The following is a 12,813-nucleotide window of genomic DNA, read 5'->3' on the forward strand; positions in this document are numbered from 1 at the left end:
ATAGTGTAGGAAAGTAGCATGCCAATCCTGCATAATAAAAGACGCTGTGTGGACCATGATCCACGTTGTAGCGTTGTTTTCTGCTCGTGGATATCTCAGTTTTTGTGGCTGAATGATCTCTAAAAGGTCTACACCACAGGGCGTCGTACGGTCTATCACCGACAATCGTTGACCAAGAAATGTAGTAATTTCTTCTGTATGCCCGCACGTGAACCTATGAAGAAGCGTATCGACTCTTCCGCATGCGTCACAGTTGGGCGTTGGATGAAGGCCTATTATATGTAGCTTTTCATTCGTTGTCACTTTATCGGTGACTGTGAGATACCAGTCGGCTATGCCACGTGACGGTAACACGTCGCTGTGCACATTCCGCCATACTATACTCCAATGTGTAATTGGATGTTTTTCTTCGAGGCGTTTCCTGTGGTTTGTTGTCATGAGAAGGCCATAAAGCTTCCTGTTCGTCAGGCTTCCGTTATCGACGATGTTGTGTCTAATGTAGCTCATTTCCATGTAGTACAGTCGCGCATGTCGGTAAGAACGTGGAATCCCGGGGATATGATGCTTCCACCGCTGAATGAGGTTTGTGATGAGACTCGTCCTCCGGGTACGAAACTCCTTCCTGATGCGATTTAGGAGCAGGGTGACACATTTTTTGTGTACTTTAATGATGTTAAGGTCACCTTTGAACGAAGGTAAGGTTAAGGTATCGAATTGAACTTTGAAAATGTGCCCCCTAAAAAGAAACCAACATAACGCTTGTTGTATACTCTTGGCTAGATGGTCGGAGATTGGAAGAATTTGCGCCAAGTAATTCATCTTGCTCGTAATGGCGATCTCGATGGTCTTAACTTTCTGTAGTATGTTCAAGTCACTGTCGGAGTGAAGTATCAAAGCAGCACGTAATTTAGTAAGCAAGTGTCACCAGTTGTTCGTCAGGAATTTGTCTGGTTGGGCCTCAAAGATGACACCGAGGGTTGTGTGAAAATTCTTTACCTTGCACCAGGTAACATGGGATACGTCTCCGATACCGCCACCGATCTGCAAAGCTGTGGTTTTAGTTCTATTTAGTATTGCTCCTGAGAGAAATGTGAATGTTTGTAAAAGAGTTGCCGCTGACAGAAGTTGTTGCGATGATGACACAGTTACGCATATATCGTCAGCATACGCAATGCATGGGACAGTGACAGACTCGACGTTAAGCCCGATCCCGCTATGCGCTAAGTTGTTCAGTAGTGGCTCTACTGCAATGGCGTACAAAATCATTTACAGAGGACATCCTTGGCGGATGGATTGCTCAATGGAAACTTCTTTTGTAAAATGGCCATAATGATAATCCGTGAAGAGGCGTTTGTAGTAAGTTTGCGAATTAATTGTATGAGATGTTCAAATCCTAGTTTCTTCATGCTTTTAAAGAGGAAGTCATGGCGTACACGGTCATAAGCCTTCTCAAAATCTAGAAAGATCAGAACGCCCTGTCCTTTGGTTTCATCATATGAACAGATGATTTCCCTCAAATCGCACGCAGCTTAGACTGCACTTCGGCCTTGCATTGCACTGTACTGGTAACTGCCCAAAACCTTGTACATAACGGTTTGCATCCTTAGCTTAATCGATCTGGTGATGATTTTGTAATCGGCATTCAGGAGTGTGATGGGTCGCATGTTTCGACCTTCCTGCTGTTCCTTTTTTTCGGTAAGGTCAGGATGATACCTTCCGTAAACGCCTTGGGTATAACTTCCAGGTGCTATCCGAGGAGTGTCGGACCGAGGATGTTCCAGTAACGCTGCTAAAACTCAGCGCTGAGACCGTCGGGTCCTGGTGACTTCCCATTCTTTGCACTGTGGACCGCCAGTCGGATTTCGTCCTCTGTGAAAAGAGATTCCAGATTTCCAGTATCCTGTTGTGACAAGCGACAGCTCAAGGTCCTAAGAAAATCGTCGCACGAGTGTTCATCCACGGGTTGCTTCTTGTGAAGTTGACTATAATAGTCGTAGACGTGCGAGATGACGTCACGTTGCTTTGTGATGGCATTCTGAGCGTCACCAACGACGGCTTCAGTCAACATGGCTTTACACCGTTTCGTCGCTCTCAGGATGTGGTACAGAGAGGCCCGTTCTTCGGCGGCAACGTCCTTGAAGTGGGCTCACACGATGATGCCATGCATTCGTTGGCGTAGTATCGCCGTGATTTTCGCTTTATATCGTTTGACCTTTACGTCGATGTTGCGAGAAGGATTGTTAGTGCGACTGTACAGTTCTCTCAAACAGCGATAATAAAATTCAATAGTCTGTTTCTGCCAAAAGCTTTTTTGTAGGGCGTAGCTCACGAGAGTGAGGCGTAATTTAGGCTCAGCACACTGAATCCACCACTGGAGAACGCCAGCGTAGCGACATCGGTGCCGCTGGAGCTGCTGCAACGTTGTGTTCACCTCCTCTTCAAGTTGGGCATCCTGCAGAAGGCTGACGTTCAATTTCCAGTAGCCCTTCCCGCGGTAAATTGGCTGGAGTTGTAGGTTGAGGTAACACTGATACGCACAATGGTCGGTGATGTTGACAGGAGCTATGTCACAGTTGACAGTGTGTCGCTGGAGGGCATCGGACACATAGATCCTATCCAGCCGTCTGGCAGAATGACTGGTTACCAAGGTGTACGCTACCCGTTCACCGTGCAGTTGTTGCCACGTATCGTGAAGACGCACGGCACGAATTAAATGTTCAAGTTCGATACATCTGTTCGTGTTAGGAGTTTGGTCTCTGTCGTTAAGCACACAACTGAAGTCACCACCGAGGATGAGATGTGCACGATAAGCGCTACAAAGAATGGGAACCTCGTTTTTATAACATTTTGAACGATCTCTCTTATGAGTGCTACCTGAGGGGGCGTACACGTTAACAATCAGCACACCGTTCACTCGAAGAGAAATGCCACGACCACTGAGCAGCCGCTGCACATCTGTAAAGGGTATACCGTCGCGCAAAAGGATGGCAGTGCCTACAGCGTCCTGGAGATTGGTGTTATCAATGAGAGCGTAGCCGGGCACTTCTAAGGCTGTGACTGCCTCCTGTAGGAGGGAAATGTCAACGCTGGCACCATACAAGAAATCAGTTAGCGAACGGAGTTTCACCGGACTTTGAATTCTATTGACGTTAAGTGTGGTAACGTTGTAGGTTTGGGTATCGCACATGATGGTTCAGAGGACAATGAGCTCTGAGTGTTGGATCGGCCTTCTCGGCGGCTTTGAACCGAATCCGTTGGTAGCGTCTGGAGTAAGAAGCTGAATGTCAAAACCAATAACGGGTCAGGGAGTGGGAATGTGGCAGCGCGATGGTGATGCGCGAGAGCAGCTACTGCTGCGTCTCCTCGCCCTGCCGCCACCACGGCTCACGGCTGTCGGGGTGCTGCGCGGTGCGCGCGCCGCCCTGCCCGCCACCGCCGGTTGAGTCTGTCACGTGGTCGCAGCCGCCTGGCCACCACGCGGGGCTGCGGGTGACGTCAGCCAGTTCCTGCGGGAGCGCCGCTGCAGCTGCTCGCCGCTCTGCTCGCTCTTCCTCTGAGCCGTTACGGTGCTCTGATCCCTCTCAGCGCTCAGTAGTGCCTTCAGGTGTTTGCTTTGTTCACGAATGAGTTCTTGCCTAGCGGTGTCCTCGCAGCGCACGGAGCAAGATGATATAGGTACAGGCTCGCTGCCACTTTTTCCTCTTTGCTACTATTTATTCCCTTTGCTTCTCCTTCGGCGGCCTTTCTTCGTGTCTGCTACAGTCTCTACCGATAGGGGTGGTTCAGGCAAACACACCTGCACCTGCTCCTGTATCTCACACGGCTTAGTTTCAGAGGTGGCTGGCGCATCGTTGGTATCCAGTGGTAACTGCCCCGGCGAGGACAACGGTGCCGAATCGACGTCCGTCCTACCGCGAATGTCTCTGGCACTGCATTCCACCTGAACTGGCATCTCCGCCTCTCTGACACGTTCCGGCTGCCGGGGTGGTGGTACAGTCCCCGCGACTACCTCACTCAATAGCGGAACAAGCTTTTCACTACCGTCTGCAAGAGGTCCCCCTGGAAGTTCTAACGGACGTCGACGTGTACAGTTCATCCGCAGATGTTCTGTTGAATGGCAGGTCCAACAGGTAGGGGGTTGTCCAATGTAAGTTACCTGTGCACGACAGCCGCCAATGGCAACGTACGAAGGTATATGCTTTTTTAAGTCTACACGTACACTTGGCACCCCGCTCTTAACTTGGTAGCGCTATGCACTCGACCATTTTTCATTTGGAACTGACAAGACAGCGCCGTACAGTCATAGAGAACATGCAATCAGGTCATTAGCCCACTCAGGTGGCACATTGAATACCCTGACGGTTCTCACTCCGTACCCCGAAGGCGCGATTTGGGCATTACTAATACTGCCATCATTATGACGAAATGGTCTCACACCGGCATGCTCCTCAACGAATTTCTCATAAGTGTCACTCGAAATAAATTTGATAAATAACGAGTACTGCACAAAGTTCAACTGGAACGTGTCGACTACATCTTCAGGCAAATTCAGATCCTCAAAGATCCACTCGTGAATTTCAGAAGCGGTCGGTCGCAAGGCAGCACGATCAAAAAGACACTGAACACTGTTCGCTCTGTTAATTGTCGACATCTTACTTACAACTGTTACATACTAACAAACGTTAACAGCGCTCGCACACGCTCCTCAGCTGCCCGCGTCTCCTGGTCGTGCGGTAGCGTTCTCGCTTCCCTCGCCCGGGTTCCCGGGTTCGATTGCCGTCGGGGTCGGGGATTTTCCCTGCCTCGTGATGGCTGGGTGTTGTGTGATGTCCTTAAGTTTGTTAGGTTTAAGTAGTTCTAAGTTCTAGGGACTGATGACCATAGATGTTAAGTCCCATAGAGCTCAGAGCCGTTTGAACCATTTTTGAACGCTCCTCAGCTCTGCACCTCAGCACTGCTCGCGACGTAAACACTGGCCCGCGTTACCGCCCGTCACCGCGCGGTGTGTACTGGCCGAGTGCCGAACACGACTGTGCTTCCCCTTTCGCGGGCAAGTGCTCCGCCGACTGAGCCACCCAAGCACGAGTCACGACCCGTCCTCACAGCCTTACTTCTTCCAGTACCTCGTCTCCTACCTTCCAAGCTTTACAGAAGCTCTCCTGTGAACCTTGCAGAACTAGCACTCCAGGAAGAAAGGATACTGCGGAGACATGGGTTAGCCACAGCCTGGGGGATGTTTCCAGAATGAGATTTTCTTTCTGCAGCGGAGTGTGCTCTGATATGAAACTTTTATTAGCTGCAGCTCCGTAACTAAACACCTCCGGACTCATGTTTATATGAACTTATTTCTTTACTTTTACTTGTAGAATAATATATCAAAATATTTATATATCTTCCTGAATCACCCTGCATATACAGGGTAAAATTTTAAGTTGAGAAATCAGAATAACTCGAAAAATAAGCTTCACACGACAAAATGTGTAGAATCCAAAGTTAATTATTTTAGAGGGGGACATCTGCTGGTGCTAATATTAGCCCACCACCCCAGCCCGCCACTTTAAAATTTCAGGTGAGAACCCCCCCATTTTTATTGCAGAATCAGATTCTACAAAAAAAACTACGTACGTTTTGGATCCAACATTAATTTTGATTCTTGGTAGTTGGCACTGTAATTCAAGAAAATCCATGTTCTCGTCGGGAGGACGACGGTTCAATCCCGTGTCCGGCCATCCTGATTTAGGTTTTCCGTGATTTCCCTAAATCGCTCCAGGCAAAAGCTGTGATGGTTCCTTTGAAAGGGCAAGGCCGAATTCCTTCCCTAATCCGATGAGACCGATGAACTCGCTGTTTGGTCTCTTCCCCCAAACAACCCAACTCCCCATGCTCTCGTTTTTGCGTGCAAAATGGTTATGGATAAATAAAAAATTAGTTCACTCATTATGAGGATGTTTCGTTAGTTAGTTAGCTAGTCAGATGATTTGTTAGATATTAAAAAGTTGTATGGCCTCATGACCACGAAACAAACAAAACTTAACTGAATCTGCAAAAAAATTTGTATTTGGATCCACATTCGTAAAACTCTTTCTTTCAAACGCCACCCTTTGGAGAGAGAGGGAGTGTTTTAGTTTAAGCGAATCAAAATATAGTCGTGTTCTGAGTAATTAACTCTGTAACCGAGTTGGAACCTTTCGTGGTCTCGTTTGGCTTCGAAAAATTTCGGTTGTTCTTTCATCGGAGATAATGAAGTGAGCAGTGGCGGAGTTGCTGGCGTCGCGTTTCGAACTGCTGGCGCCACTGTCGTGTGATGTCCCTCGGGTTTGAGGCCAGTAAGGTGTTTGCTCGAGGTTGTCGGTGGAGGCGGGGCGCGTTGTGGCGTGGCGAGCTGGCGAGTGGTAACGGACCGACGGTGCCGGTGCCGGACGTCTGCCCGGTAAGCGCATCGGGCTCGTAGCTTGGCGACTGGCTGCCGGGATTATGCGTGGGCCGATTACAATCCATCATTGACTCCGAGTGCCGTCTTCGTGATTAGCCTGGCCAGCCAGCTCTGGGATGTGGCACGCCGGTGGAAGAGCTGAAACCGATTACGCTGGGCTGAATTCTGGGCGTCTTTTGGAACCAGCAAGTTTCAGCTTCCACTCGTGAACTCCAGTTAAGTTTAGGATTTTGAGGCCCTAGCTGTTATTACTGAAGGACTGCCTGTTTCCTATACGGCTTTTACCTGACTAAAGCTGTTACTAAAGAAAGCCTGCCTGTTTTTTATTTAGTCATTTTACCTAACTGTACCTGCCACTATTGAATGCGTGCATGTTTTCTATTTGGTAGTTTTATTACTGAAGGCCTCACTGTTCCTTTTCTAATTAAATTAACAGCTATTTCATTATTAATGTTAGCTGAAGCTGTTATTAATCAAGCTCTTCCTCTTATTATTGGCCGGCTGGAGTGGTCGAGCGGTTCTAGGCGCTACAGTCTGGAACCGCGCGATCGCTACGGTCGCAGGTTCGAATACTGCCTCGGGCATGGATGTGTGTGATGTCCTTAGGTTAGTTAGGTTTAAGTAGTTCTAAGTTCTATGGGACTTATGACCTCAGAAGTTAATCCCATGGTGCTCAGAGCCAGTTGAACCATTTGAACCTTTTATTATTCGCCTACTATCTAGATCTGATATTGTAGCCAATCTGAGTTGTGATTAATTGAAATTGTGATTGCCACGGTCTACCTGTTTCAGAGGTATTTATGTGTATAAGGTAGTAACAGGAAATGACAAGTGATGGCACATGGGCCACAACTTTTCTCCTAACATCCCTTTATCCGTAATCGTAGATTTCAACAAGTATCTTCACCGACCAATGACGAGATCGGCACTCATGCTACGAGACTAAGACTTCATAATCACGCACACATGAGCAGAGGAGAACGTCATCAGAGACGTGCTATCCTGTTCGCGCGTGGGTATGGAAACAAATAGTGCAAACCTACTAGATGCAGAACACTACAATGTCTTTTATTTTAAAAAGGTGGCGTTTGAGGATTATCTCACCACAAGGCTAAAGGACATCAGTAGGGAACAAGACGATGACCCAGACCTACTTTCTTTCAAAAAATGGTTCAATTGGCTCTGAGCACTATGGGACATAACTTCTGAGGTGATAAGTCCCCTAGAACTTATAACTACTAAAACCTAACTAACCTAAGAACATCACACACATTCATGGCCGAGGCAGGATTCGAACCTGCGACCGTAGTGGTCGCCCGGTTCCAGACTGTAGCGCCTACAACCGCTCGGCCTACTTTCTTTCAAGAAGAGGTTAAAGGAGTCGGAAACTAATCTCAGGCAATTCTACTTATAGTGAAAGGGAATCTTTATCTTTTACTGTGAAGGAAGAAGCTACCTGGCCTGTTTTCATTCCAGATGAACTTCTGAACAAGGTCATTTGCACACTTACCTCATGTAGCCACATTTGGGACCCAGAAAATGCTACCTGAAATTGCGCACACTGTGCCACTTTAAAGCTGTGAGCAAAAGATTTCGGAGGGTTTTGGCGGCGTTCAAATCCTGTCAGAAATCACAGCAGGTTGCAGCGACAATGCAGGCACCTCTGGATCCCAAAGTTCCATCTAAACTAAGGGCCTCCCTAGAACTAATTTAATGTGCACTCTTGTGCGCACAGGTAGAGGATATAGTTATGCCCTGGCGGTAGTGGAGCTGACATCTGAATGCGTCACCTTAACTTCACTAAAAAAGTTAACTCCACAGAGAGTGAGTGTGCCAAAGCTTCTGCAAAGACTTGCTGATGCAAGCAGGTCACATAGATATAATTATCTCTAAAAGTGGACTCCAGTTCCGGACTGTCAAGCAACGCTAAGAAACCGTAGGATTCAACCAATGTAGAGATTCATATGGCACCCCCATTCATCCTCAGCAGAACAGGTAATTCAAAGCCAGGAAAACCTTTACCGTGCATACTGTATGGAACGACAAGCCATCCGGGACGATTTGTTATGCAACTTCCACATGGATTGACAAACATAGCAACAGTCACTGTTCTCAAGGACTGGGAAGCCACAGGTCTCATGCGTGAAGTTCTAGACTTTCTCCTGTGAAACCGAGTGCATCACATGCTAATTGTTGACCTGACATCACAAGATTGCACAACACGGGAATGAAACAGAAAGAGATTTGGGATAAAAAAGCACCTGTAAGAGAATTCCCCATAGGTCAAAAGGTGTTGATTAAAAGTTTTTGTCTGTCTAACAGAAAGACACAGCTTTGCCACAAATTACACCCTGTCTATAGGGGACCTGTCTGACAACGCAGGACAATATCTATCATGTGAAAGCATTTGCAGAACAGGTGTATATAGTAGCTCAATTAGGGTAGAATAAATAATCACTTTCTACATAGAACTTCAATGGACTGTCAAATTCTAGGTGATATTATGTTGCGTAGACTGTATTATCCATTTATTGGATCTCTGTAATTTAGGCATTTATAATTGTCATTTATTAGGTAATGGTATTACTCCTTGTGGAATGTGGTCAAATGATCTGTGTGGTTGTTACATCATCATATCAACGTATTCACTGCCTGCTTGAAAATCACAGTCAGGACTGAATATAAATTCGTCATAAGTGTAATCTCATCGTATAAAGTGACTCTTGTGGTTTTCACATTGATGAACTGCGGCCTTTGTCCAACCAGCGTTTTACCTGTATTACAAGTGGCCATCATGTCTTTGGACCACACTGTAGCTGTATTACCAAGCTCGAAGGGGAGCAAGAATATCAGTCAAGAAACGAAAGCACTATTAACATCTGAATTAGATGTTAAGTCTCGTAGGAGTGTCTCCTATATATCACTACTGTCTGTGAGATGATTTCTGTCCTTTACTGCAGTATCCTTTACACTGTCAGCAGGTGGAACATTGCTTACTGCTGTTTCACAGTATCGATATTGTGGCCATACAACTGCACATGTTCGTCTCTATTTTCTGCTGTTTTATGAGTGGTATTAGCTGACCATGCATTACGTGTATGTAGACGCCAATTCTGCAGGGATTTCACCCATCGCCAATCGTGTGACGAATCCTATCTTGAAGTCTCTGTATTATGCTGACGCACCATGAGAGCTCTGTGGGCGAAATGTATACTACTGGGCTTGAGTACATGTGGGCCATATTTCTGTGACATGGCTCACACTTAGGAAAAGGAAGGCAGTAGTAACAAGGCGAATGCTGGTGGGGATGAAGATCAGGCTACGTGATCCAGCTAGAGGAACACTGGAGGCACTTTTGTAACATGTTAACATGGGAACTAATTACTTTAAAAGTTTCAGATGTGTGAATCCAGGGCACTTGTCATGACGCAGAGCATCTATGCAGATGAACCAAAGAGCAGTTTCAGACCACTTCAGCATTTGGTGACAACGCCACAGAAGTACTAAGAACAAGAGGAGTATATATAGCTTAGTCATAATCTAAGAGTGGAGAGGGTTTACACATAAAGTTAACAGGTGTTAGGTAAAGAAAATAAGTTTACCCTAAGAGTTGTGTGCAGGCAGCATGCTTCAGAGATGGGTGGATGCAGTCCTATCCTAACATAGAAGTATTCATTATAGGAAATGGTTCTAACACCACTCTCACGCAACAATGGAGACAGTTCAAGCCGTATTTTTAAGACAGTTGCAACCACTGTATTAAGCCCATTATCTTCAGTCAAAATAGTAAGAACTAGAGAGAAAATGGGGCCATAAACACACTTTATGTGTCTGTGGGACTCATTTTATCATTATTGACATAATAAGACATGACAGAAACAAGTTGCAGATATTATTTTAAACCATATTTAATTATACCTCATTTGAAAAGCATAAAACATAATTAAGGGAATTTATGTTGAAGCTGCATATGAAATTGAATTCAATAGATGTAATAAGAATTTGATGGAATATGGGAAAAAGTAGAAAAATCACACTATTTTCTTTAGATTTTAAAAAAGCTCTGAGTTACCATGTAAATATTGAATCCATTTTGATGAAATATTGATAGAATGCATAATTTAGTGAAAATATTAATAGATTATATTTAAATTTATATACTGTTTTTAAAAATTTCTCATTCAATAACCTGAAATTAAAAATTCTCACTCAAAATTCTTTGTTGAACAACATGAGAATAAATTCGAAAATAAGGCTAACAGATCTGTCTCTAGGAACATAAATTCCCTTAATATAATCGATACTGTAATTATGTTTTACGCTTTTCAAATGAGGTATAATAAAATATGGTTTAAAATAATATCTGCAACTTGTTTCTCTCATGTCTTACAATGTTAATAATGATAAAATGCCTATGCCTGTAGGAGAAGCCTGCTGCTGGTTAAGAGTGAAAAAGTATGTGCTTATAAAGTTGATGATAAGGAAGAGAAAAAATCAAAAGAAGTGACAAAATGTTTTCTTAAAAATGACGTACATTCATAAGCTTATAAAGATGGTTTATTTGACAAAGAACAATATGGAAATACAAACCTAGTGTGAAGTGAAAAGCACAAAGTTTATTCAGATGATGTCAATAAAAAATTTCAAATCTTAATCATAATAAAAGACTTGTAAAAAAGGAAGTACATGCAGTGCTTAGTTAAGACTTCAATAATTAAATACTTAAAATTTTTAAAAATTATTTAATGTAAATATTTATAAGTTGCTTTATCTATCCATGTATGTACATGTTGTCGTGGTTGTTGTGGTCTTCAGTCCGGAGTCTAAGTGTCTCATTTCCTAATCTAATTCCCTCATCATCACCCGACTTAATTCGACTACATTCCATTATCCTCGTTTTGCTTTTGTTGATGTTCATCTTATATCCTCCTTGCAAGACACTATCCAATCCGTTCAACTGCTCTTCCAAGTCCTTTGCTGTCTCTGATAGAATTACGATGTCATCGGCGAACATCAAAGTTTTTATTTCTTCTCCATGGATTTTAATACCTACCCCAAATTTTTCTTTTGTATCCCTTACTGCTTGCTCAATATACAAATCGAATAACATCGGGTAGAGGCTGCAACCTGTCTTACTCCCTTCCCAACCACTGCTTCCCTTTCATGTCCCTCGACTCTTATAACTGCCAGCTGGTTTCTGTACAAATTGTAAATAGCCTTTCGCTCCCTATATTTTACCCCTGCCACCTTCAGAATTTGAAAGAAAGTATTCCAGTCAACATGGTCAAAAGCTTTCTCTAAGTCTACAAATGCTAGAAACGTAGGTTTGCCCTTCCTTAATCTAGCTTGTAAGATAAGTCGTAGGGTCAATATTGACTCACGGGTTCCAACATTTCTAAGGAATCCAAACTGGTATTCCCCGAGGTCGGCTTCTACTAGTTTTTCCATTCGTCTGTAAAGAATTCGTGTTAGTATTTTGCAGCTGTGACTTATTAAACTGTTCTCCTTAAATTCCCACCTTTTTGCAGTTTCTTCAGTTTTAATCTACAGATCATAACCAATAGATTGTGCTCAGAGTCCACATCTGCCCCTGGAAATGTCTTACAATTTAAAACCTGGTTCCTAAATCTCTGTCTTACCATTATATAATCTATCTGATACCTTGTAGTATCTCCAGGCTTCTTCCATGTATACAGCCTTCTTTTATGATTCTTGAACCAAGTGTTACCTATGATTAAGTTGTGCTCTGTGCAAAATTCTACCAGACAGCTTCCTCTTTCATTTCTTTGCCCCAGTCCATGTTCACCTACTACGTTTCCTTCTCTCCCTTTCCCTACTAACAAATTCCAGTCACCCATGACTATTAAATTTTCATCTCGCTTCACTATCTGAATAATTTCTTTTATTTCATCATACATTTCTTCAATGTCTTCCTCATCTGCAGAGCTAGTTGGCATATAAACTTGTACTACTGTAGTAGGTGTGGGCTTCGTATCTATCTTGGCCACAATAATGCATTCACTATGCTGTTTGTAGTAGCTTACCCTCATTCCTATTTTCCTATTCATTATTAAGCCTACTCCTGCATGTACATATGTACATATAAATATATTTATGTGTATATAAATGAATAACATTAATCCTCTTTCAGACACTCATTTTGGAGTCCACAATGACAAAAATTTACTAAAATACATCATCAAAATAGAGAAGCAACAAAAAAATGAGAAAAAAATTGATGGCATATGTTCAGTAAGTAAAACTCAAAAAGTATATTTGTTAAAAGATTTACTGGAACACAGCATTATAATAATATTTGGGGAGAAATAATTGATTAAATACACAAACCAATGAGAAAAATGTTAGAAGAAGGAAAGTTA

The sequence above is a fragment of the Schistocerca gregaria genome, chromosome 11, assembly GCF_023897955.1.
Source record: "Schistocerca gregaria isolate iqSchGreg1 chromosome 11, iqSchGreg1.2, whole genome shotgun sequence".
Classification (NCBI taxonomy): domain Eukaryota; kingdom Metazoa; phylum Arthropoda; class Insecta; order Orthoptera; family Acrididae; genus Schistocerca; species Schistocerca gregaria.